Consider the following 27,574-nt stretch of genomic DNA (forward strand, 5'->3'; position numbering starts at 1 on the left):
CAAGGGGTTATCACCTTGTTCAATGACTTGGGATACTATGGGGGAGTTCAACGACCAATCCCATTCAGATGCAGTTCCTGTGACCACAGGTTAAGAGGCCATTTGATTCTGAGAAGACTGTTGGCCCAGAGGAGGCAGCATAGAAGCCTGCAAAGGCAGCTGAGGTAACTGCTGAGGTGTCTGAGGCAGGGCCACCTTTGCTTGCTTTTGGGCCTTTGCAAATTGTTTCTCTAAGGTCTGCTCTCTGTCCTTTAGGGCAGCTGCAGATACCTGCTTCTCAGTGGCCTTGGAGGCCTTTTCAAGCCTGTCTTCGGACAAGGTCTGATTTTTAGATGTGGCCTTCCTGGGGAAGAGTGGAGGAGGAGGAGGACTCATCTCCTTTGTCTGATTTTCCAGCCATATGTGAGGCAATTACCAGGCAATCAGCAGTGTATATCAAAGTTAGCAATCAGATGAATGCTAGGTTCTCAAAGGCTGTGAGAGGTTTATTGCCCTGAGGCAGGGATTCCTATAATCTGTGGCCAATGAGACAGATGGCCATTTCAGTCCAGCGAGTCCCCGGGACAAACCCTTACCCTAGCCACATTACTATAAAAGCATTGAAGCTTTGAAGCAGAGCACACCAAGAGAAGTTGTTGGAAGAGCAGCAATTAAAAATAAGCCTTCGATTGCAAAATCGCCTGCAAAATGGTGAATGGGAACTTTGTAGCCATTTAAAATGGCAAAAACTGCAGCAGAAGGCATGACTTTTAGCCAAACAAAATGTGTCATGAAATCTGCCCAGTAACAGGAAGATCACAACATTCAAAATGGCCACTGCTAGTAACGGAATGTTTTTAAAAATCTCCTAGCCACAATTAGCACCTCCCATGCATGTGGCAAAATTGAAGAAAATCCTGAACTTCAGAGCTCTTCCCAGATGATGTGGCTGTAGAGGAATGTAAAACACCCTACGCCTAAATTTGCTGCACTATAAGAATATAGCCCTGTGGGGCAGGGACTCTAGCTTCTTAGCTCTTTGGCAGTGGTGGTTCTCTGTTAGGTGTATCAACTAAGCTGCACACATATTGGCAGCAACAAGGTACTCAAATGGAATACCAAGATGCAGTAAAGTGAGAATCCAAGAATAAATTCAATTGTTTTGCTCAAGGTAGCTGAGATAGAGTCCCTCTTGCTGACTGAGTTTTGAAAACTGACATGTCAAGAGCCTGGGGAGCAGCTTCAATCAAAAAATAACTCAGTCCCTTGGCAACTGACCAAAGTTTATCCCATGCTTGGACTCTCCTTAGCAGTGCACGGGAGAAAGCTCTGTTCTTGGAGCCCATTGGAGCAGTTCTTTTACATGCATTGGAAGGAGAGACAAATTCCTTTGGCAAGGTGGAGAAATGGAGCTCAGACCCTGAAGATTCCAACTCTATTCCTGCAGCCCACTGAAGGAGTTCTTTTTCCCTCCTTGTGTGGAGGAAAACCCCAAAGGGCTGCAGAAATGTAGCTTAGATGTTTAGGATCTGAACTTGATTTCTGCTGTCCTGAGATGTTCCCCTCTCCTCAGCAAGCAAACCTTTCATTCTTGAAGATCTGCCTGTGGTTAGTGGGTGTGTATGTATGAGAGAGAGAGAGAAAGAGAAATCTCAGCTTCTTGCAAGGAATTGATATTCCCTATTGGCATGCAGCTCTTTCATGCTTAAAAAGTTGCCTGAAGGAATGGGATGGGAAAATCTCAAATCCACATAGACTTGAGATTCCCTCCAGCAGCAGCAGCAGTAGCCCTTTTGCTCTCAAATAACTGCCTGTTAGGAGAGCATCTCAGCTATGCAACAGGCGTTCAAGCTTGCAACCTTCTCTGCCAGCTTCCCTATTGACCTTCTGGAAAAGCTGGCAGAGAAGTTTGCAAATGACAACCATATGATTGTGGAACAGTTGGCAACTAGTCGCAAGTGCAAACAGGTTGCCATGCACCCAGATTGTGATCATGGAATGGGGAGGGGAAAGCTTAACTTTTACAACATTCCAAAGTGCTTATTGGGCTATAAAGCATTACAACAGACATTCCAAGACTGTTGTAACTTTAAACGTTTTTTAAACAGCCAGTCATAAGTTGATAACTACCTGTTAATGTGAATCTATCATAAAATACATCTTGCCTCATCAAATTTATTCCTTCTTTCCAGGAAGCTGTGTCTCAGAGCCCCAGAGATAACATTTAATAGTATCAAGTGAAATAAATGACAATGAACAATATTTAAAGGGTTCAGCACAGGTTATTTCTGCTTTAGCATTTTTAAGGAATGTCTTTTGAGTAACAGTGCTGATTATAGGTTTTTTTAATATTGCCTGAAGTTTACTGAAGGAAGGATACAGATCTGATGGCAGAGATACTAATAATAACAGAGTTGGAAGGGACAGTACAGTAGTATAGGTACTAACTTCACATGCATAAGATCAAAGACACCTAGATGTCAACCACTCCTTTCATTGAGAAATGACCATTTCCTAATCTGAAAAGGTACATGGGTGGAAAAGACAGATGCAACATTTGAATCATGAAACATTTTATATAGAGACCTCGGCAAAATAAGCCATAAAAACTGGCAAATGCTACTTTCTGCTCTTACAACTTTTCTTTTACTTTATGTAATACAACTACTCTGATTTATCATAGAGCTGGTCTTCTTACTGATAGCCTTTGAGTTTGAATAGTGATGTAGGTGAAGCCTGTTAATTGGCAATTCAGCATTTATCTACTATATGTCTTCCTGTTTTTTTCATCTCAGTTAGACCCTATGCAAATATCTAAGGCACCTCCAAAATAAATTATTTTAGTATCATGGAATTGCAAATGAAATGTATGATATTATTACATAGTATGATTATGCATGATATTATTCCTACTTTATACATTGTAGAATCTCCAAGTATGCTTTCGTTTTGATTTTATATATTTAATCCACCTGAATATCCTATCTCTTTATATTGCTGAATGATCAAAGAACATGAACCTCTACAAGTGCTGAAAATTGGGGGAAAAATTGATTTTGGGAATTTTAAAAAACAATGAGATTAGTGCTAATTTTGAAGAAAGATGCAGGTTACTCTTCCAGAGTTAGGCAAAATAAAGAGTTAAATTTTATTTTAAAACTTGAACTGCTCAGATGATTGGTCCAACAAACAGTTTTTTGAAATTGCTATTGGACAAAAGGATAGAGAATATAATTAGTGAAAGAAAACACATAAAAGAAGGAGCTATGTACAATGTAATCTATCTTTCCAGAATTAGTATCTACAATGTTGACTTTGGAGAAAAAACAACTTGAGATAATCAAGTACATCACCCTTTGGGAATGATTTTCTAAAGAAACAACTTTAATGAACTACTGCCCAGAAATAATGCATTAGAAATTTCTCCATCAACTCAAAATAGAGTGCAGTTGTTCTTTGAAGTCCAAGAATAGAATATAGGTGCTAGTAACAAACATATAGAAAAATAGCATAAAATATAGAATTTATAATGTGAGATTATGGAAGACTAGCATTCACAGTAACAGTCAATAAAAGTCAAACAAAAATTAAACCATGTTGGTTTATAATTGCAAAACAACAATAATTATACTTCAGCAGTTAAGGGAACCTAGAAAAAAATATTTATTTAAAATCTATGCAAAAATTATTAATTCAAAATCTGCAAAAAGCATTTACTGAAGAAAAAGGAATTTAGCCTTCAGATTTAGTTTTAAACACAATCTTAACAGTATGTTAATATTTGCAATGATAAAAATACATATTCTTTTTAAAAAATTAAAGAATGAAAGAGCAAAATGAAACATTCAGATAGCTTTAAATTTGGCTTTGTAAGTATCTCAGGTTGAAAATAGCATTTCGATAAATGAAAACATTCAATTTCATTTTTAAGTATATCGTTTTGTTATGTCATTTTACAGATGTCCCTATAACTGTTATTACTAGAAATAGTATATGGGTTTATTTGGTTGGTTTTTTTTGGTGAGTTTGAATCAATATTTCCTGGATGTGTCTCTCCAATTTTCTTGGCAGTGCTTTTGGAAGTGGTTTGCCATTGCCTTCTTCCTAGGCCTGGGAAAGATGACAGCCCAGCTTCACCCAGATCACTATACAAACTCAAAGGATATCAGTAAAAAAACCAGCCCTATGATAAGATCAACCAGGTGGCTTTGCATCTAAGGCAGGAATAGAACTATATATCCATGTTTCTAACTTGGTATCTTAACCACTAGACCAAACTGGTTCTCATAATATGGAACATTAGATTATCTTTAAAGGTGTTATGGTTGGCTCTGGGCCAGCTCCTGGAAAAGGGAATTTGGACGTAGGTTTAGGGGAATCCTCAAGGTCACAGAGACTTGTATTATTGCCATCAGCTTCTGATAGTGAAGATTCAAGGTCAGACGGTGGGGAAGCGAAATCAGATGGAGAGATGGGTGCAGCCAGCCCATTAGTTAATGACCCCATTAGTCAGTCATCAGACTCGGAGGAGGATTGGTGGATAGAAGCCCGAATGCGCAGGCTCATGGCTAGAAGGGACCAACTGCTCAAGTATCATCGGAGATAAGGGAGAACACCTGCTGCTGAGGCAATTAGCTTAATGGAGTTGATGATAAATTACGGGCATTGGGGAGTGTGCATGTGGGCATTTATTAGTTTGGAGAAGGATCATTGCCAAGGTTTGGACTATTCCAGGATTTCTGTTGACTCTTTGGACAATTCACAATTAACTCTTGTGGACTCAAAGAAGGGGGAGTTGTGAGGAATCACAGCTGCCTTGATTGTTCCCTTTTGTTCCTGCTTTTGACCACATTCCAGAACTGTTATCTGGGTGAGAGAACTTTGACTCTGCTTAAATGTGTATGCTTTTAACACTGTTTCAGATAAACTACTTTTATTTCTTCTGGCCGTCGTGTGTGTGTTTGATTTTGCATTCCTCTCTCACAGGGGGCTATTAACGAGAAGCCCGGCATAACAGAAAGATACATTTTCTTATGATTCTCTGTGTTGGATTGTCTACTTAGATCATTTTTCAACAATTTCAACAAATGCAAAGACATAATTATGTCACATTATTAAAAAATATTCAATCAGACTGTTGAGTTTAAACCAAAGATTTTTTTTTCTGAGGCTGATCCCTAAATATTCTACTTCTTTTGTTGCAGAACACTGCTGCACAGAGACTAAAGCAATTTCTACTGAAATAATAAAGCTTGTGCCAGAATAATACGCAACATATTATTTATTACTAAACTTGAAAACGTAACAATGTATCTCTTATGGTTTCTCATACTGAAAAGTGCAACATATATAAACTCTTAAATTGAAACAGGATACCATCATAGTCATTATAGATTTTTATTAATAATTGGGACTGAGTTACTAAGTTACTGATCTCCCAATCCTTTGGTGTGTGTGGGGGCAGATATAAGCCCTACAGCAAGAATCACATTCTAAAAGGACAAGATACAGAAGCAACAGAAAACGTCGTGAAAAGTGAAAAGGGGATACATATACTCCTTGACTTAAGACCCACAATTCGGACTGGCATCTCAGTCTTGAGCAAAGTACTCATTAGGTGAAATACTCGCACAACCTCTTCATTGAATGACTGCAATCCTGGGTCTCCCAGTTGTGTAGGAGAGTGATTGTATGAGTTGTTAAGTAGAATTTGGGGGGTGTCTCGGGATGATGGAAACCCAGGCCATAGCGGCAGGCATAAATCCTTACACCTTAGTTTTCCCCCCTGTTCACTATCAAGTCATGATCTCCAAGAGACCTCTTAAACTCTGATATTTATCTCAGAAAATGAATCTGAGTTTAAATATTTTAGGATTATTTTTCATTTATGTTAGCAGAGTGAGTGGAAATCTTTATATCTGTACTGAAACCATGTTGTCTAAGATTAATGGTATAGATAGTAATCAATTCCAATATTCTTAACATCATTGACTTGATATTTATTTTAAATCATTAAGTGTAGATACATTGTCCCATAATAAAGAGAGGTAAAGTAAAGGAATGAGACACTGGAATAGAATTCTATACACTTGGCACAAGTATCTATGGCAGTGAAGGCGAATCTTTTTTCCCTTGGGTGCCAAAAGTGTGTGTGCATGTGCTATCATTCATGTGTGAGTGCCCACATCCATAATTCAGTGCCTGGGGAGGGCAAAAACAACTTTCCCCCTCTGGAAGCCAGAAATGGCCTGTTTCCCAACATCTGGTGGGCCCAATAGGCTCGTGTTTTGCCCTCCCCAGGCTCCAAAGCTTGCCCCTGGAGACTCTCTGGAAGCCAAAATAGCCCTCCAAGAGCCTCTGTGTGAGCTACAAATCAGATGGCCAGCACATACAAGCATATCGGACCTGAGCTAGGGCAATGGCCCGGGTGCCAGCAGATATGCCATCACTGATCTATGGCAAAGGGCAGGTAGCTACAAAATAGCTGGTGCAATGTCAGGGAGGCAGGCTTGAATTGCAACACTGCATCCACTAACAGATTTCGATACTAGTGTGTTAACACTTAACTCATGCAAATTGTTGCTAATGTTGAAACAACTGCAATTTTCACACTAAATACCTTGAATCAATTTTATAAAATAGACTGCTGTTGAAAAAAATTCATCATTTTTTTTGGTCCTTCTTAATGTAGTTCTGATTTGTTGAAACAGGAATAGATGTACCATATAGTTTCAATACTCTGTGTTCTTTGTCCATTCACTCTTATATATGCTTCATTTCCTTTATAAATCTCTTTTATAGTTTCACAAAATTTTCCCCCCATATTTAATTTGTTACATAATTTATATAAATAACTATGGTTAACTTTATCGAACGCTTTATAAACATCTGATTTCAAAATTCCCAATTTCCTTTTAGTAGCGGTAGCATGGTGCATCACATTCATTACATTTCTAATTGGTTCACTTATTTTCCTTCCCTTCACGAATCCATATTGATCCTCTTCAATTACTTTTGGTAAAATATTTTCTAATCTATTTGCCAGTATTTTCATAAATATTTTATAATCCTGATTTGCCAAACTGATTGGACGGTAAGACCCAGGCTCTCTTAAATCTCGACCCATCTTCGGAATGGTAACAATTTCTGAAAGCTTCCATGTCTGCGGGATATCACGATTTGACAATATATTATTAAACAATTTCCCCAAATGCGGCAACAAAACATTCACATAAGTTTTATAGAATTCCCCTGTAAACCCATCTGGGCCCGGTGCTTTGGCTTGTTTTAACCCTTTAATTACTCTAGCAATTTCATCTTGTGTAATTTCTGCATTCAAAATTTGTTTATCTTCTTCACTTACTATTTTCCCAACCTTGAGGACTCCTATCTTCACTTGCTCCTCTTTATACAAATCTTCATAATATTTCCTCATTATCTCCTCTAACTGGTCATTACCATATCTAACCACTCCACTGGTGTCCCTCAATGCTAAAATACATGATTTTTCTTTCCTCTTCAGATATCTCGCCATTTGCTGCATTGATCTTGTCCCCCAGCTCTGTATTTTTTGTCGCATCGCCATTCTCATCTTATTCCATTTAATCTCATCATACATCATCAACTGTTTCTTTTTCAATTTCAATAAACTATTCCAATCTCTATTTTTCGTTAATCTTAATTGCTCTTGTATCAAATCTATTTCCCTTATCTTCCTTTCCCTCTCTCTACCCCACCTCTTCCTAATATCTGCTTCCATACATATACATTGTCCCCTCATGAAGGCCTTACATGCATCCCATACAATTGATTGTTTAATACCACCCACATCATTAATTCTAAAATATTCTGATAACTCTGTTTGCAATTTCTCTTTATCTTGTTCCCTAGCAGTTACAACTGCATTATATCTCCAAATTTTTTGATTTCGTTCCTGACCTATTTCCAATTCTGCCAATAGTGGGGCATGATCTGATATCCATATACTTTTAATGTCTACTTTTTTAACTTGTATATTGCCTCCCCTATTCATTAATATGTAGTCTATGCAGCTAAATGTGTGATATCTTGCTGAATAATATGTAGCTCTGTTTAAAATATCTGCATGTAGATCCACCATATTAAGTCTATTTAAATGTAACATCCTGCTATTTGCAGTCCCATTTGTTAATTGCATATTAAAATCTCCTGCCAAAAAAGTTGAGCCCTCCTTAAAGTTGTCTAACTTCTTCTTAGTATTTATTATAAATTGTTTTGTTTTCACATTTGGGGCATAAATTGCTGCTAATGTCAGCTTCTTTTGATTTATTTTCCCTTTAACAAATATCCACCTTCCTTCTCTGTCTTTCTGAATTCCCACCTCTTCAAAATTAACCCTCTGATGAATCAGAATCGCTGTACCTTGACTATTTTGTGTTCCTCTCGACTCAAACACCCATTTCCAATTTCTATCATTAATCAAATTATCCCTTCCTCCCCTTCTTTTATGTGTTTCTGTCAAAATCATAATATCCACCTTTCTGATGGCCTCCACCTGCCCGCTTAACTCCTTCAGCTGCTCTTCCCTTCGTCTTTCCTCCTCATCTGGGGTACTCCGACCGTCAAAAGCCTCTTCTCCTTCATATGCTAGTGCTCCAGTTTCATCAAACTTAATCCCCAGTTGATCCAATAAAGCCTTTCCCTCCTCCAATGAACGTGCTCTGTACATTTTATTGTCCTGGAACACCAAGATGGCCACTGGGTAGCCCCAGCTAAATCTGGTTCCACTTTGATATAGCCGGCTTGCAATTGATTTCAACACAGCTCTCGCTCTCAGGGTTTCCCAGGAAAGATCCCTCAGAACCCTTATCTCATTTCCGTCTTGTTTAAGGCTCGTAGAAGTCTTCAAAGTTTTATAAATCATCTCTGCTTTTTTTCCACTGAGGAAAGCGATGATCACATCTCTCTGTCTGCCGTCTCTTCTGGGGGCTGCCCAGTGAACACGCAACAGCTCCTCCACGCTGACATGCACGCCTGTCTGTTTATTTAACCAAGCACAGACAGCTTCTGTTAACTTAAAATCAGAGGCCGAATCTATTCTGAACCCTCGTAAACGCAAATTCCTCCTTCTCTGTCTGTCCTCCAAATTTGCGATTCTATCATTTATTTGTCTTATTTTTCCATCGTAATCCATCACTTGTTTCTCAACTTTCAGTATCTTTCCAGCAGAAGAATCTCCCTCCTTTTTAATTTGTTTAACTTCTAAGTCCAGCTGTTCCATTTTTGTCTCAACTTTATTAAATCTCTGTTCAAATCCACTACAAATATCCAGCAGTTTATCCAGTTTTTTTTCAATGTTAGCCAGGCTGGAGACGTCTTCTTTTTTCCCTCCCTCCGCCATTTTAAGATTTATTGTACTCACTTATCACTTCCTTGTTATAGCGAAAGCGCCTCCGTCTTTGCTTGAAATCGTAAATCTTCAAATTCTCTTTGATGCCGGCAGATTCCTGTTTCTCCTATTTTTTTCTAAGGAAGATTTATAGTCTTTTTAAGGGGGGAGAAAACTCTTTACATTTTATATTTATTCGGAGCCAGAGGTGAAATGCCTAGAAACCCATTGGCGTGTGCGCAATAAACGGCACCAAGCAGGGATGCCCTTTGTCTCCAAAATTATTCGTAATAGCAATAGAGATCTTAGCTAATAAGATAAGACAAGATAACACTTGGGCAGGATATAGAATAGGGGAATTAGAAATGAAAATAAATTTATTTGCAGATGATGCAATTATATTGACCCAGACCCCGATGGAGATGATTAAAGGTATAATAAATATTTTACAAGAGTTTAAGCAGGAATCGGGACTGTCGGTTAATATGGAAAAATCAGAGATTATGTGTTTAAATATAGATCCAAGAGAACAGATAGAAATTAGGAAAGAATCAGGGTTGAAATTAGGACTTAAAAAAATAAAATATTTGGGAATTTGGTTATTGAAAAACCCAGTGAAAATGGAAGAGATTAATTATAGATTAATATGGAGGAAAATGTTGAAACAGATGAGGAGCTGGAAAGATAAAAAGCTAAGGAGACTCTCTAAAATAAGAGCTTTAAAAATGATGATAGCTCCCAAGATGATGTACCTATTTCAGGTGCTGTCGGGGGGGGGGGGGGGTTATCGGTATGTAAGGTTAAAGAGTGGGACAAAAAATTAAATTATTGGATTGAAGAAGATAAGAGACCAAGAATAAGAAAAAAGTGGTTAATTGCGAATGAAAAAGAGGTGGGATGGGGAGTTCCATGTTTGGAGCTGTATAGGGAAGCTTTTCAAATGGAAAGGTTAATGGAGTTGCAATTAAGTGAAAATAAATGGGCGAAATTGGAAAAACAGATAAACGGGATGAACAATAGAGAATTAATTTTTAGGAAGTGGAATAGGAGTGATATAGGTAAATTAATAGGCCCAATGAAAGGGACTATGGAAATTTGGAAAAAATGGCAAGGGAAAATAGGATTATATAAATCTAAACTGTCATCGATTTATGTAATAAATAGAGAAAACGAAATTAACTTAAATAGGGTTGTAGGAGAGTTGAAGGGAAGAGGGATAACTAAGATAGAACAGTTATACGAGAAGGATGGCAGGCCAAGTAGAAATCGTATAGAATGGTGGTTAGGTAAGGGAAGGTGGCTACAAATAAATGCAATATGTAAATATCTAAATGAAAGGGAGAATAAAGAAGTATTATGGCGGGAGGAGACAGGGTTAGAGAAAATAATAAGAGAAAAAAGTGAGGGGATAAAGGCGCAAGCAACTAATATATACAAACTGCTAGTGCAGTCAGATGGGGATACGATTGATGGATTGACTAAATGGTGGCAAAATGAGATATTAGTAGAGGTACAAGAAATGGAAAATATAGTAGAAGATATAAGGAAAATTAAAAATACAAGAATTAGGGAAATGAGAAGGAAAATATTACATAAGTGGTATTTCACTCCCGTTCAATTTGCACATTTTCAGCAGAATGTCAGGGGGAATTGTTGGCATGGTTGTCAAGATAAAGAAGTGTTTATGCATATGTTTTGGGAATGCCCGATAGTGCAGGAATTTTGGCAAAAAGTGAAAGAGGATATCAATAGAATGTTAAATATACAATGGACAATCACTAAGGAAATGGCAGTACTAGTAAAAAGTAATGCGATGGGAGAATTTAGAGAAATAAAAAAAGCAGCAATAGAAAGCGCTCAGGCAGTAATAGTTTTGGGTTGGAAGGATGCGACAAAATGGACAATGCAAAATTGGTATAGGTACATGGTGGACCATATTCAATTTGAAATTATGGAAAAAAGGATAAATTTGGATAATGAAACTGGGTTGGGAAAGCTGATGGGACGGTGGGACAAGGTAAGACGATATATGACGAGCAGAATCCGAGACCAAGCTACAAGAAATAAACTGGAATCGCTCTATAATATGTAAACAGATATATTGCTCTTGGGTTAAGTGGATTATACAAGAAATACCCCCAATTTGGTGGTGGGGAATGTGTGTATGTCGGGGTGGTGGGCACAATTCACTACGCACTGTTTTATGTTGTGTGATTTTAAATTGTTAAAAATCAATTATATATATATATATATATTTAAAAAAAAAGATGTACCATATAGTTTCAGACAGTAATGCTAACAAGTAACGACATTATTTTAACCACTGGGGGTTTTTTTGTTAGCTGCAGAGCTTTTACTTGAATTATTACATATTGGCCTTGTTCTAGGCTGTTTTGTTTATGAATCAGTTACATAGGGTGGTGTGTAGGTTTTTTTTTATTGAAGAAAAAAACCCTAAGGGTTCTTTAAAGTTCGAAGCACGGTTGCAATCAGGAGCTCATTGGAAATTTGGATAGGAAAGGCTGTTGTTGAAAGGGATATATTTAACACCTCTATATCAGCATTTTAAGTTAATCAGTCTGATCTCCTGGCAAACAGGTTGACAATTTTTTGGCAAAGCTTGGCTTTGCTGATTTTGAAGGTCTGCTAATGATACATTTAAATATAGATAGGTGAATACAGATTCTGAATTTACACACTTTATTTTTCCAATGACTTTAGGAAATGACTTTTGGAAATTTAATTTTAATTAATTGTGTGAATTATAAAAGAATACAAGTACGTATTTTCTTTGCAACTTTAATCATGAAACATTTTAGAGTTCTCCCTCTTAAACTAATGATAGTGTATAATACCTTTGAAAAGTGTTCGGAAATTTCAGATCGTGCAGAATGTGGCTGCAAGAGCAATCATGGGCTTTCCTAGATATGCCCATGTCTTATCAACACTCCGAGGCCTGCATTGGCTGCCGATCAGTTTCCGGTCACAATTCAAAGTGTTGGTTATGACCTATAAAGCCCTACATGGCATTGGGCCAGAATACCTCCTGGACCGCCTTCTGCCGCACGAATCCCAGTGACCGATTAGGTCCCACAGAGTTGGCCTTCTCCGGGTCCCGTCGACAAAACAATGTTGTCTGGTGGGACCCAGGGGAAGAGCCTTCTCTGTGGCGGCCCCCCGGAGATTAGGAATGCTCCCACCCTCCTTGCCTTTCGCAAATTCCTGAAAACACATATATGTCGCCAGGCATGGGGAAACTGACATACCCCTAGCTGCTATGATTTATGTATGGTTTGTCTGGATTATTTTTATAAGGGGTTTTTTAAATTGTTTTTTTAATAGTGGATTTGTAGATGTATTGCTTATTGTGAGCCGCTCCGAGTCCTCGAAGAGGGGCAGCATACAAATCTAATACATTATTATTATTATTATTATTATTATTATTATTATTATATAATTAGACAGCATTATTTTGATTTAATATGCCCATATGATGGGTTTTGCTATAACTGGATTTAACGACAGCTTGCAAATAATAATAATAATAATTATTATTATTATTATTATTATTATTTATTAGATTTGTATGCCAAAATTATATTTATAAGATAACTTTGCCCTCTCTTTTCTGCGTCAGCCCTTGAAATATTGGAACAATGATGTCATGATTTTGAGCGGCAGCTCCAAAGAGGGGTTTAACCTATTTTTCCAAGCACCAGAAAACAAGACAAAAAACAATGAATCAGGGAAGGAAACAACCTAGAACTAAGGAGAAATGTTTTAACAGTGTAAACAATTAAGTAATGGAACAGCTGTGGGTGCTCCATCATTGGAGACTTTTAAGAAAAAAGCCTCCATCACTGGACAGCCATAATGCTATAGGGTAATGATGGTGAACCTTTTTTTACCTCGGGTGCCAAAAGAGCGTGTACACGTACTATCATGCATGCACGAGTGCCCACACCCATAATTCAGTGAAAACTGCTTCCTCCACCCCCCCGGAGCCCCCCCCCCCCCCCGGAGGCCAGGAATGGCCTGTTTCCCAACTTCTGATGAGCCCAGTAGGCTCATGTTTCACACTCCCCAAGGATTCTCTGGAGCTGAGGGAGCATTAAAAAGCAATCAGCTGGAATCAGCTCCCCCCAGAGATCAGAATTGTCCCCACCCTCCTTGCCTTTCGTAAGCTCCTCAAAACCCACCTCTGTCGTCAGGAATGGGGGAATTGAGATATTCATTTCCCCCAGGCCTATACAATTTATGCATGGTATATTTGTTTGTATGTTTGGTTTTTAATAAGGGTTTTTAGTTATTTTAAATATTAGATTTGTTATTTGTTGTTTTATTACTGTTGTTAGCTGCCCCAGGTCTACGGAAAGGGGCGGCATACAAATCGAATGAATGAATGAATGAATAAATAAATAAATCCCTCCCCCCCAGGCTCTCTGGAAGCCAAAAACACCCTCCTAGAGCTTCGTGCAAGCAAAAAATCAGCTGGCCGGCAGACACATGCATGTTGGAGCTGGACTAGGTCAACGGCTCACGTGCCAGCAGATACGGCTTTGCAAGCCACCTGTGCCATAGTTTTGCCATCACTGGTATAGAATGTCCTACATGTATTACATAAATGTTAAACTCTTTGAGACAAATTATGAATAATTTGATATGTAAGAAATGTATTATTATACCTATGATGGATTCTAAGCGGTCAAAAGCACAACAAAATTGTAAATTAAGTGAATAACCAAAACCAATTTTCTTATATTATCGCTCGTATCAGCCATTGAATTGACTTTCTCTAAGATGTGTTTGGTGGATATGTACAAAATAATTAATCATTAGATACTTTTGTTTGTTTGTTTGTTTGTTTCATTTTGTTTGTCTGCATTTTTTTCTATGTTCTGTTTTTAATGTAAATAATTCAATAAAAACTATTAAAAAAGAAGAATGTCCTACATGTAAACGAGTTTGACTAGAAGACCTCCAAGGTTCCTTCCAACTCTGTTTTTTTCTATATTCTGTAACTGGATGGCCTTGTCAATTTCATATCGTGTGCCCTAAAAAATGATGTCTCTTCCCATAATTTGCTTGTGATTTATAAATGCTGTATGGGAAACACATTGGTGTCCTTCTGGCTAATCTTGAGGAATTACCGTCTAGTAATATACTTAAATCACAGAAGGTTTTCCACCATTCAACATTTCCCTATTTATGTCATCTCATTTAAAACTGCTTTTTTCCATCTTCCCTGAAACATAAAGGTTGTATAAGTATTTTGTACATAAACTCAATTTTGTCATCTGTCAGCCTCTCTCAACATCATCTTTGGGTAGCAAGAGTATCAGCCTCTATAGAAGAAGCACAACAGATGGAGATGCAAAGTCCCTTAATGTTTGCATTTTCTTACCAATCACACTTTGCAGAATACCTTCTTGCTGACTCAGATGTCAAGAAAACGGAATGCACCATATATTTTCAAACTATATCTTGGGCACTTTCCTTAACAAACTATTTGTAATTTGCCTTTTATAGTTTAAGGGCTCTTGTGCTCAATAATTCTGTGCCTGAATATGAACATAACCTATTTGCTCATATATTTGTCAGTTTCATATCTTTTCTATAACACTGTTTCTACACTGTGTTATAGAAAAATGACTAGTGTATAGTAAAGCAAAATTATGTATGTATGTATGTATGTATGTATGTATGTATGTATGGATGGATGGATGGATGGATGGATGGATGGATATTAACAAAAGAACAGAAAATATATTTTTGGAACTTGAAGAAAATTCCAAAGTAGAAATGTACAAGACATAATAAAAGAGTAAATACAGTGATGGGTTCTTTCCGGTGTACTAAGGTGTGCCATCCCGGTAGCAGCCCGTCGATTTTGCAATTTGCACGCGATGGCTCTGGTGTCGTCTTTGCTAGTTCATTGCGCAGAGCCATCTTTTTTTAAAAAAAAAGGTTTGGCCTTGTTCACGCACGTGAGATTTTGGTTGCTTTTTGCCTCTGTGCATGCATGGAAGCAAAAAATCACCAAATGTGTGAGCCTCCCCTTGTGAGATTGTAGTATCTCCAGACATTTCTTTATCAGTTCTTTGCAAGTTTGCAAGTCTGGATGGCCCCTGGACTGGGTCTGAAAGGCAAAAAAAAAAAAAGCTGTATGCTCCCTCCCATATTTGGGTACACCAGGTGACTCAACAGAAAAACATATGTATGTATGTATGTATGTATGTATGTATGTATGTATGTATGTATGTATGTATGTACATATGTAGGTACGTGAGTAAGTTTTGGTGTGTTCGGGTCTTTTCCTCTGTCTTTGCAACATTTCAATGATAACACACGTTATTCAACGACAAAAACAGCAGCTCCAACCACACTTTATTCACAGCAGCACAAAGTCCAAACACCAGCCTGAAGACAACAAGTGTGATCTCGTCAAAACAGCACAAAGACATTCTTGATCTTACACAGGAAAAGACCCGAACATACCTGTGAAAAATCTATGTATATAGGTATGTATGTATGTATGTATGTATGTATGTATGTATGTATGTATGTATCTGCGTATATTTTATATCTTTACTCTTTTATTATGACTCATACATTTCTATGTTGGAATTTCCTACAAGTTCCAAAAATATGTTTTCTGCTCTGTTGTTATTTAAAGTGTTTGTTAATGAAGTAGTGTTTGTTAATGAAGTCAAGAAGATTAAATTAGTTATGGTGTAAGTAAAATGTTAAGGGGTACTATAGTATATGATGGATAACCATAGACCAGGGTTCTGTTTAGACCTCTTATATATGTGTTACTCTCTGCAATGAAACAATTGCAGACACTTCCTTCCCTTTGTTATTTCACCCACCTATTTGGGGTTCTATGGCAACAAGAAGAGCCCTCAACTACACCTATAGCTCCAACTATTAAATGAAAATCTGTCTAAATGTGTGTGGGTGTGTTGTAAGATATTTTTGTCACATGGGAGAGCAGTAGAGGAAAAAAATTGCAAGTGAAAAAATGAAGAAGCTTCAAGTAAGAGAAAGAAATGCTAGGGTTTTTTTCTGCTAACCTGCATAAAAACCCATTTAAATATTTTTACTCTTTACAAGCACTGGTGTCAAATTGTTCCTTTAAATCATGCATATTTGTGTTAGTACACATATTGTATGGGTTGAGTTGCAATCAGGAACAATAAGAGTGACACATGATTTTTATTACTTTGTTATTCAGAACTACAAATCTTTATATGGGAAGTCTTGTATTAATGAAGCAAAATGTAAAGAGCATAAAATACAATTAACTGAAACAAACCCTTTTTCTGTGCTGAGCATGACAAAATCAATTTAACCTTACTGGTTCTCATTAGCCTGAATTAAATTACATCTGAGAGCAAGTGTTTGACCTGTTCTGGATAATGTCATGTTAATTGGTCTCTCCAGTTTAAGACAATAGTTTTCTATCAAAGACAGCTGGATCTTCTGAGCTTGTTGGTCTCATAACTTATGTGAGTATAAATGGACTACTTCTATTTTCCTTGGCCAGAGCTGTATATCACTAGTGAGTGAAACTGGAATCAAAAGTTGGTAAGACCAAACTTGAACTATTTCTTTGACATATCCAAATCCATTACTCACTTCTCTGTACCCCCTTTTCTCTTTCCCCCTCTTCCCTTATATCCTCTAGCTGCCTCACTACACTATCTTGCAAATACACCATCTCACTGACATGAATGGAAACTTCTAAAAAGTCTAATTCAAGGTTATCCAACAAACTTTTTAAGAATTGTGGGCTTCAACTCCTAAAATTTCCCAGCTAGCCATGCTAGAAATTCTAGAAGTTGAAGTCCACAATTCTTAGAGTTGTTAGATTTGGGCATCTTTGGTCTAATTGGTTCCCCAGAAGCATGATGTGGAAGAATCGTACCATAAAGGATTGTGACCATTTACTTTACTCCCTCGATTGTTAGTGTATTGAAAGTCCATGCTACTACCAGTTCTTAAAAGCTTCAGTGTTGCCTGAGGAAATGCAATTTTTAGGACCGTTGCACTTTACAAAACGGAGAGGATTGTTTGTTCCTAACTCAGTTGCAAGTCTTTTCCACTGCTTTTATTTTTTTTAACAATGAGACTTTAAATAGGCTTATACTTTGCCATCAGTGAAGACCTTTTAGAAGTTCCAAAAAGGATAACAGCCAGTAAATTAGAGGGATTGGCCATGCCATACATTTGCGGTGTGACTAGATGAGAAAATTGGTGTATTTGTCACTTTGCTTTCCCTTAAAGAGTCTCTGGAGCTTTGTTTCCTTTGGTGGCTGCATATCATTTTCTTTCCAGCCTAATAAAAAACATTTTTGTCCATGGTATGTACTGTTCACTAATAGAAATCCAATGGATTATGTAATGAAAGATAAAACGCTTGCTGGTGTTAGATTCATGTTAAAATGTTTACATGTTGCATTTTTGCTGATGGGCAAGAAACATAACTTTACTAGTTCACATTAGTCTTTTATTATCTATTTAGCAATATTTAAAGTTCTTTGTCCTTTTCAATCAGAAGGAACTCCAAATAGTTAATTAAAAATAATAGCTTCATTTAAAAACAAGTTATGACATTCGAGCCCAAAATTTATGTTGGTAAATGAGAAATTTGTTAAATGAGTTTTGCCCCATTTTATGCCTCCTTTTGTCACATTTGTTAAGTGAACTGTCGCAGTTGTTAAATTAATAACACTGCCGTTAAACGAATCTGGCTTTCCCATTGACTTTGCTCATCAGGAAGTCACAAAAGGGGATCACATGTTCCTGGGACACTGCAGCCATATTGAATGTAAGTTGCCAAGCAGCTTGACTTTTGATCACGTGACCATAGGGATGCTGCAATAATAATAAGTGTGAGTGAAGACTGGTCATGTCACTTTTTCAGTGCTATTGTAACTTTTATGGCCACTAAATGAACTGTTGTAAGTCTAAAACTATCTGTAAAAGCAAAAAGTTAAAGGTTGTCATTTCAAACCACCAAAAGCCTTAAGAAATTTTATTTTGCATTTGAAAATGTTAAAATACTGGAAATTGGTGACATGCAGGGCATGGAATCTCAAAGTATTGAGTCATCAGCTTAATTTGGAACAAGAAAAGGCACATAAGAGCTTCTTTAAGCCTTCTATGGGCTAGGCAGATTCATAATAAAATCCACTCAGCTGCATTTTGTCAGTCCCAAAAATCATAATAAATGAATTATAGTTTCAAAATTGTAGGGTGCGGTTGTTCACTTTATTTTGCTTTTCTGAGTACAATGAGGATTAAGTTCCAGATACCCTATTTTAATAAAGGATTCAGACTTATTTTATTTATTTATTTATTTATTTATTTATTTGTTTATTTATTTATTTATTTGTCAAACAAGTATAGTATTATAGTGCATATTAACATAACATAACATAACATAACATAACATAACATAGTATAACATAAGTAGAACGTAGTAATAGTAAGGATAATAAGACAGTAGGATAAATCCAGTAGGACTTACTGGATAAATTTTAGAAAACAGCAATAGAGATGGTCAAGAAATTAGAAAGCAATTGGTATGAAAAGAGATTAAAGATAACTGGGAATATTAATCCCAGTTATCTTTAATCTCTTTTCATACCAATTGCTTTCTAATTTCTTGACCATCTCTATTGCTGTTTTCTAAAATTTATCCAGTAAGTCCTACTGGATTTATCCTACTGTCTTATTATCCTTACTATTAAGGGGAGCAATGTTTCAAAAGGAACCAATTAACCAGGATGACACCAGTAACAGTGAGCAGGAGTCTCATAGGCAAATATCTAAATGGCTTATTCCAGTTTTATCATTTTCTTAGATTACTTCATCTTTTATGGACTACCATTTTCAGCTAAAGCTAATTCTCTTGATAAGAAAGACAGTACATTTTGTCTTTTGTCACATACTTAACATATAAATTATAAACTATTTGAATACTGTATTCTGTTTATATTTGTTCTGTTTATATGTTTGCTCATGTTTGTACTAACTCTAATGTTTACAAATCTTTAATACTAGATTTTATAAAATGTTTTTCTTTTTTCTTTATTTTAGGCATATAAAATTAACAAATAAATATTTAATTTTAAAGATTTTTAAAAAGTAAAAAACAAACTAAATGTACAAACAGAGAAATAAGAAAATCCACTTTATGTTTTAGTTTTATCAATAGTCATTAATTTATCAATGTTTCACTATCAAGTATAAATAATACAGAATACTATGGTAAAATACCAGACATTTTCTGCCATTATGCTGCATTTTTGAATCATTAAAAAAAATCCTTTTACAGTACAGATTGTATTTCCAGCCATCATTCTATAATATATGGAATAATATCACATTTCCAAATTCTCAGTAGATGACCTAAAATATTTCTAGCATTATTATTATTATTATTATTATTATTATTATTATTATTATTATTATTACTATTTCTACATTTATCTGCAAGCAGGGAGTCAGACCTTTCAAATAATATTGTTATTGCATGAATGTACAATTTTAAAAAGATAAAGGCTGGTAAGAATTTTATCTGTTAAATCTTGAAAATTGATGCCAATCATTCTCATAACACTAAGCTAGATGAGCAAATTTTTAAAAGCAACCTTCTATTGAAAGAGCTCTAAATGTATACATGGAAGTATAATTTAGAAAGGATTTTTGTAGAAGTTAACGGAGTGCTATATTTTGGCTTTTTGCTAAATCAGTAGTTCTTTGTTACATAATAGGAAATGATTGTGCTGATATTCAAAATACAAGACCAGATGTGAAGGCTGAAAGACTACAATATATTCTATTGAGATCTGTTGTTATCTTGCAAACATAAGTGAAATTTCACCTCAAGTTGCATGCTGGTTAATATTGCATAACATGCAGTCTTATGCACTGCGGTAGAAATTGGTTCATTAAAAGATTATTTTCCAAAAAAGATTATTTTCTTCAACACTCACGTCATTTATGCACATGCTCTAACATGTAAATATGAATTTATTGAGCTATATTTCATAAATTTATAAATGTAAATAAATCTAAAAGTGTAGTCATGACAATTTTATATTTAATGTTCTATAAGCCTAGAGACAAACTCTGGCAAATTGAATTAATTGCTTTTTAAATAATACACAGTTGGAGAGAGGAGAATCAGTATTTGAGATGGATTTGAAGAAGAGTGTTAGAAGAATACTGTATTGATGCATTTGATTTTTGGTATTGGAGCAGATGTCCTGAGAAGGTTATGGCTAGCCAAGAGAACAATGAAAAAGATAATTTTAATTGACTTAAATTTATAATGGAATATTAAAACAATAAAGACATACAATATTTAACTCATAGAAATAAATAATACAACTTAAAAATAAAAGAAAATAATTCTTGATCAGAAGTCAAAAGGGACAAAGTGGATTCAAAAATTGTTCCCTTACAATGCATTGTTTTGCCCAGTTAACGGTTAGACGTGTGATCTTTCTTCAAATGTTTTATATTTCTGGCAGCTGTATGTTTTGACAAATGTCACGGCAGTGGTTGGTTCTTTAGGACCCAGAGACGATAAACACTCCAGTGAAAAAAGCTAAGCTTCATTATTAACTCATTCAAATAACTTTAAAAGTGTAACATAAAATGCATACATACCAAACAAGATGATACTCAACTTATGTGCTGTTAAGAGCAACATAAGTGATACGTCAAGGGTGGCCAATTTCTAGATTCTGTGCAAAAACTCATCAAACAACAATCACAAGGTTTTTATCTAAGCCTGGGATCATGAATTCGTGTTCCTGCTATAATCATGTGACTGCAAAACCAGACCTGGATTGGATAGCACATGACTTGGGACGGGAATTGGAGGTATAAGATTTTCAACAGGTTTAGAACTATGTGAGGATTCGGTCCTCCTTTATTCATTAAGCAAGAGTGGGGAAAAAGCAGCTTAGCTGAGAATGAGCTGTAAACCTCTAGACTTTTCTTAATATGAAGGACAAATCAAAATACGATACTAAACATTTCAGAATAACAATGAATGTATGCATTATTACTACAATATATGTACAGTTTGCTTGTGTATTTTATTTATTTAAGAACATTTGTATGGCTGCCCAACTCACTCTCAGTAACCGTTTACAAAGATAAAAACCCAACAATAAAAAGCAATAACCCACCCAGTCCCACTGGCAATAAAATTCAATCAGTGAAATGAACCATTTGGTGGGCTACACACAGCGGTGTATGGGTATGGGCACTCACTGCCGTGGCTCCTACGTTCTTTTGGAACCAGTGTGAGTTTTCTGCTGCATCTGTCGAGGAAGCAAAATCACGCATGGAACGTAGGTGCGCCCGTGTTTCGGTGAGGGTTTTTTTGCTCCACGTATGCTGAAACGTGCACCTGCGGTCCCATGCGCGATTTTGCTTCTTCCACCGGTGCAGCAGCAAAATCACGCTGGTTCCGCAAGAATTTACGAGCTGTGGTGGCAAGCGCAATTTAGCGTTCCAGCTCGTAGTCCACCACTGGCTACACCCCACTCTGGGTTCTCCAGGTCCATTGGCAAACCCGGATCTTAAGCTTTGTGGAAAAGTGTCATATTGAAGGATGCTAACCTTTATATCTACATGCACCATTGCTCATAGAAAAAGTGCAGAACTGTTGCCTATGGAGAGTCTCAGCTATCCAGGTCATGGTTGTCCCTAAGGTGCTTTTTCAAAGGGCTACTTACTGAACGTTTTGGGCTTTTTCAGTTTTTTCAGTTCTTTAGTTCAGAAGCTTCAAAGGGAAAACAAAAACCAAGAAAATCCAGTTCTGGTGCAGAATTGTTCTTTCTCAAGCTGGTAACTACAGAAAGACCTAGACAGACTAACACTGTGGGCCCATACCAACAAAATGATGTTTAACATCGACAAGAGCAAAGTCCTTCACCTAGGCAGAAAAAACCCTGGACACACATACAACCTGGGAGAAACCCCTCTTAGCAGTAGCGACTGCAAAAGAGAGCTCGGAGTCTTGGTGGATAATCAACGAAACATGAGCCAACAATGTGCAGCAGCAGCTTAAAAAGCCAACACAATCCTAAGCTGCATCAACAGGGGAATACACTCCAAGACCAGGGAAGTCTTAATACCACTCTACTACACCCTGGTCCGACCACACCTGGAGTACTGTATTCAGTTCTGGTCACCACACTTCAAAAGAGACATTGAAACTCTGGAGAAGGTGCAAAAAAGATGATTAAGGGACTGGAAACCAAGACTTGCGAAGAGAGACTGAGGGAACTGGGCATGGATAGCCTAGAGAAAAGGAGGGCCAGAGTGGACATGATAGCAGTCTACAAGTATACGAGGGGATGTCACAGAGAGGAGGGGATCACTTTATTCTCCAGGGCACCAGAGGGACGGACGAGGAACAACGGCTGGAAGCTGACCAAGGAGAGATTCAACATGGAGATAAGGAGGAACTTCCTGATGGTCAGAGCGATCAACCAATGGAACAACCTACCAGCGGACGTTGTGAACTCCAACACTCTGGACATTTTTAAGAGAAGATTGAACTGCCACTTGACTGGTCTGCTATAGGGTTCCTGCTTGGGCAGGGGGTTGAACTTGATGGCCTTCATGGTCCCTTTCAACTCTAACAATAAATAAATAAATAAACAAATAAATAAATAAATAAATGCATAACATGCAGGATAAAGTCTATGTGGTCATTAAGAATCACCTGATCATCCTCACTACTATTTTAATAATAATATACGATATTATAATTTACAGCTGATTGTTTATAATTTTCTAGCCTTGAAAGAATTTCTGGTTTCGCTGGAATTTCCATTCTGCTGAACTCAGTACCATGGCCACACTTTTTATTTTTCTTTTGGAAGTTCTTGCATAGATGATTAATCTATCACAAATTATGAAGAGAAATTGTAAAAACTCACCATTAACTAATTGGATAATCAATAAAATGCTGTCAACACAATAGCATGAAATGAGTATTAGGTTAATCTTCACGGCTTATTTATCTGAATGGCAGATTCATGTAAGTGATTTTTAAATATGCAAATTCATTGCTTACTAATCGGGGGGTTTTTTCACTAAGAGGATAAACAACAGCAGATTAGCTCTCTTAAAGACATCTTACAACACCTCTGTTGATTTGTCACTTCAGAATAAATTTATGAGTGTGTTTGTGCGTATAAAATCCCTTCTCATGCCAATGGACAATATGCGTCTTCCTCAATCCTGGGTTCTCTACCAGAGGACTGGCAGTTTGACGGTTCTGAGCACTATCTTAGCTGTTAAGTAGTGGTAAGAGTATTCAAGGCTGTGACTCCTATCTAGTTGGTAGAATGGCTCCATCAGATTTCTGGGACAGCATCAGAGCTTTTTATTCTGAAAAATGAAGTGCCAGGAAGAGTTAAGATACTGCAGAGAACTTCAAACTTCCAAGCCTCTGGTAGATGACTTGTGATGTGAGCAAGATGTATCTACATCTCCAACAACACTGTTCTCAACCTCCCCACTTGCAGATAGGTGTATGTCATCTCTCAGAATTTCTCAGCTAACTTGTATACCCCCCTGTCCTGTCCATCTGCCATCCATTGATCCATCCATCCATCATATTTATCATCTCACAATGTAATAATGTTTAAGGAAAACAGAGTTACTAAATGAAACTACAGTGTGTTTTGTTTTAAATTTCTCTCTCTCTGTGATATGAATAAAAAAAAGTTTCATTGCTTTATTCGGATTATTTTAAATGACACAATGTTTTGCTCTGTTTGATACATTTTAATCCTGCTATAAGGATATCTTGTTTAGAAGCTTAATGACATCGCCCTCCCAAAATGTCTTTTAAAATATAGAGCATAGAAATGGGCACAAATGAGATATGGGCAAAAATTCATTAATGTAAATTGCCAGAGTAGCTTAAAAATACCGTCATTATACTGTATTTCGGCTCCTGTTGTTTCTTCCCTTTTTATTTATTCATGGTTTTTACCATCATGGACACAGAAATTTGTTATGGCTTCAAGAGATGAAATTTTCCTAGATTATTTTTAGTATTAAAAGATAACTCTCAAAAAGTATTATAAGAGTTAATGAAAATAAATAAATAAATAGGTTCCCAACTGAAAGGGTTTATTCCAGACGCCACTCCATTATCTTTCCTAAATTTAATGTCATTATTCAGTTGAAATTTTGCGGTGCAGTAATTAGCCACCATTGATATTAAATTGATATTCTAGTCAAATTTCAATTATTACATTAAAAACCACATTTTCTGTCCTTGCTGAAACAGGCTTAACCCCTCGCAAAGGGTCTATTCATACCCTCAATAACCTGCAATCTTTTAAGCATCTTCTCAAAGCTCTATTGATTTTACAGATTGAAGTCATATTTAGATAACTCCGAGTTGCTCTCAGACTCACTATTAGCATACTATTTTTGACAGAGATCACCCAACTGTCTACAAAAGAGATTGTGGTCTCTATTTATTCCAGAAAAAAGACAATATATCCTTGGCAATATATTAACGTCCAAATAAGCTGCAGTTTTCTTAGTTAGCATAGAGAGGGTTTTATCCTACCGCTAAAACAAATGCACTTTAATGACATTAAAAACAAATGTTTATCACGTTGAAAGGTTGCCTTGGAGTTATGGGCTGAAAGACATTTGGGAAAATATAACAATTCAGTCTTGCTATATAATACTCCTTGTACATTACTAGATTGGCAGTAAAAACAGTCAATATTTCATTTCTGTTCACTATATGTTCTGCTTCATAATTTTATATTCTGGATGGTGGCAGTATGGTTTTTCAGGAGACAATTCTTCAACATAAATCTCACCCTTCTCAGTGCTTTGTGTTTCTTAATAATAGTCTATATGCTCTAACACACAGGAAATCAACCATGTAATTGACTAGTCTTCCATTTATATAAAACCTGACACTTCATGGATTCTATTAGACAGTGCATTATGTACAATATTCTAACATGGATGTCTCCAAAAATATTTGTAAAGGAACTTGACTTGCAGCTAAGATTCTCCTGAAACCTCGTGAAATATGTTTTACATGCTATATTAACATTGCGTAAAGGGGAAGGTTACAGAATTTTAAATAACTAATGGAGAACTTAGTAACAAGTTTTTTTTTATAAACTACAACCAAAGTCTAAATTTGTGTTATAATTGTTTTGCATAATCTTTAATTTATATTGCATTGGCAGAGATGTGTGACATATTTAAATATTCCTTATCTAAAACAGAATAAATATTTTCATATATCCTTTTTTGTTTTTAAACACAAGTTCTCCCATTCTCATAGTTAATCCTTACTTGTCACAAAATCTAATTTATCAAATCTGTATAATAAAAAAGTTATATATTCTGTATTGAATTTTAAAAGGGAGGGGTTCCAGATGTTTTCTGTTTTCTAATTTCATTTCTGCATTGAAAGTACAATGGTATCATAATTAATTTGAATTATGCTCTATCTCATTTTCATTGTTGTCACAAAGAGAACACTTTGTTTAACCAGTACAAAATTCTCCATGGAACTGCATCCACCAGTTCCCATGCATGCTCACTATGTCAATCAGCCACCCTATCCACCATTTCCCCCTCTAGTTCTGCTGTTACCACCATTTTCATGGCCCGTGAATAGTGATGGGCGAACCCAACGGTGTTCGGGTTCGGCAAGTTTGGATGAACTTTAGGCAAAATTTGGCCGAACCCAAACGGGGAATCCCACCAAGAGATTCTGGGGCGGAGCTTTGACGTCACGTATACCGGCAGGTTGCTAAGGACGCCAAGGTGATCACTTCCTGGATTCCATGGAATCCAGGAAGTGATCACCTTGGCATCCTTAGCAACCTGCCGGTGACGTCAAGGCTCTGCCCCCGGAATCTCTTCATGGGAGGGATTCCCCGGCTCCTTCAAAGGGAGGTCTTCACGTAAAAATAAACATTGTTATTTTTACGAAAAAGGACGCCGCAGTGGCGCTGCAAGCAAAGGACAGTCCTTTCACGTAAAAATAAACATGTTTATTTTTACATGAAAGGACCGCCCTTTGTTGCAGCGCCGCTGTGGCATCCTTTCAAGCTGTACATCACCATACACATACAGTACGTGTATGTACATATACAATAATAGGTATAGCAAAAAACAGATCACAGAGCTTTGTTTTGGATCTTAGTTATTAATTTTGATTTCAACCAGGGAATGAAGTAACCATAGCTTCTGATTAATGAGAAACAAAGATTAGTAGTTTTCTGAATAAAATATAATCCAATGAAAGGGGGTTTAATTAATTTCCTTTCCCCCATTTTTGTTAGATTAAATGTTTGATTAAATCTTTCAAAGAGGATAAATTTTACACATAATTATAAAGATGAAATTAGTGTCATGGCATTAAGTACTATTATGTAATTTTTTTTAAAAAAAACGTAGGTTTTAATTTCTTACCCAGCCAGAAGAAGACTTGCAATATACATTGTATCATAGTTTATTAGGTTTTGGAAGAAAGATTCTACCCTGTTTCCCCCAAAATAGGACATCCCCTGATAATAAACCCAACCAGTCTTTTGAGTGAATGGCTGTAAGGCCAAGAGCTTATTTTAGGGTTTAAAAAAATATAAGTCACAGTCTTATTTTCGGGGAAACAAGGTATTTATAAATTTAGCATTTTCATGAGAATTGCTAGAAAAGATTCAGAAAGGATATCGAAAACGTTTAATTTCTTGGTGTATGAGAAAAGTTGCCATATTTAAAATTCTTTGGCTCAGGATAAGGCAAGTAAGGTTGTGGTAAAATAGAATTGCAATGACTTTGAATCCCATGAGCTTCAGAAAAGATGAAGGAAGTATAGGTAGTCAAAGTATAGAATTTGTTTCTGGGTTACATAATGACCTTGGTCTACTTTAACTATTTTTTTAAAAAAGATGGGAGAAAATAATGGAGCTAACAGTTGCTACCTGTCACAGCCAAATAGTCCTATGTTACTTTCAGGATCAATTCTGATTGTTCCTCTGACTTTGAGAATACCCATGCATTTATAAGCAATTGGTCAGAATAGCCGCACTTCTGAACCCTGCAGGATTTATCAGAAGTGATATTAATTGGTTGGGTATTTATTACCTGATTAACATTCTCCCTCCCTCCGTCTCTCTCTCTCTCTCTTAAACC

The 27,574-nt window shown here is 36.5% G+C and overlaps 2 protein-coding genes across 2 annotated transcripts in view; both read left to right on the top strand.

Annotated features, from left to right (window-relative positions):
* Window positions 1-27,574, top strand: part of LRRC7 (leucine rich repeat containing 7) — a 229,791-nt gene that overhangs the window by 50,630 nt on the left and 151,587 nt on the right. The window lies entirely within an intron of this gene.
* SRSF11 (serine and arginine rich splicing factor 11) overlaps window positions 5,805-27,574 on the top strand; it is a 233,712-nt gene continuing 211,942 nt past the window's right edge. The window contains exon 1 of the mRNA XM_070746152.1: window positions 5,805-5,809. The gene's annotated coding sequence lies outside the window, so the exon portion shown is untranslated. The remainder of the gene's footprint in view (window positions 5,810-27,574) is intronic.

Source organism: Erythrolamprus reginae, chromosome 3, assembly GCF_031021105.1.
Source record: "Erythrolamprus reginae isolate rEryReg1 chromosome 3, rEryReg1.hap1, whole genome shotgun sequence".
NCBI classification, from domain to species: domain Eukaryota; kingdom Metazoa; phylum Chordata; class Lepidosauria; order Squamata; family Dipsadidae; genus Erythrolamprus; species Erythrolamprus reginae.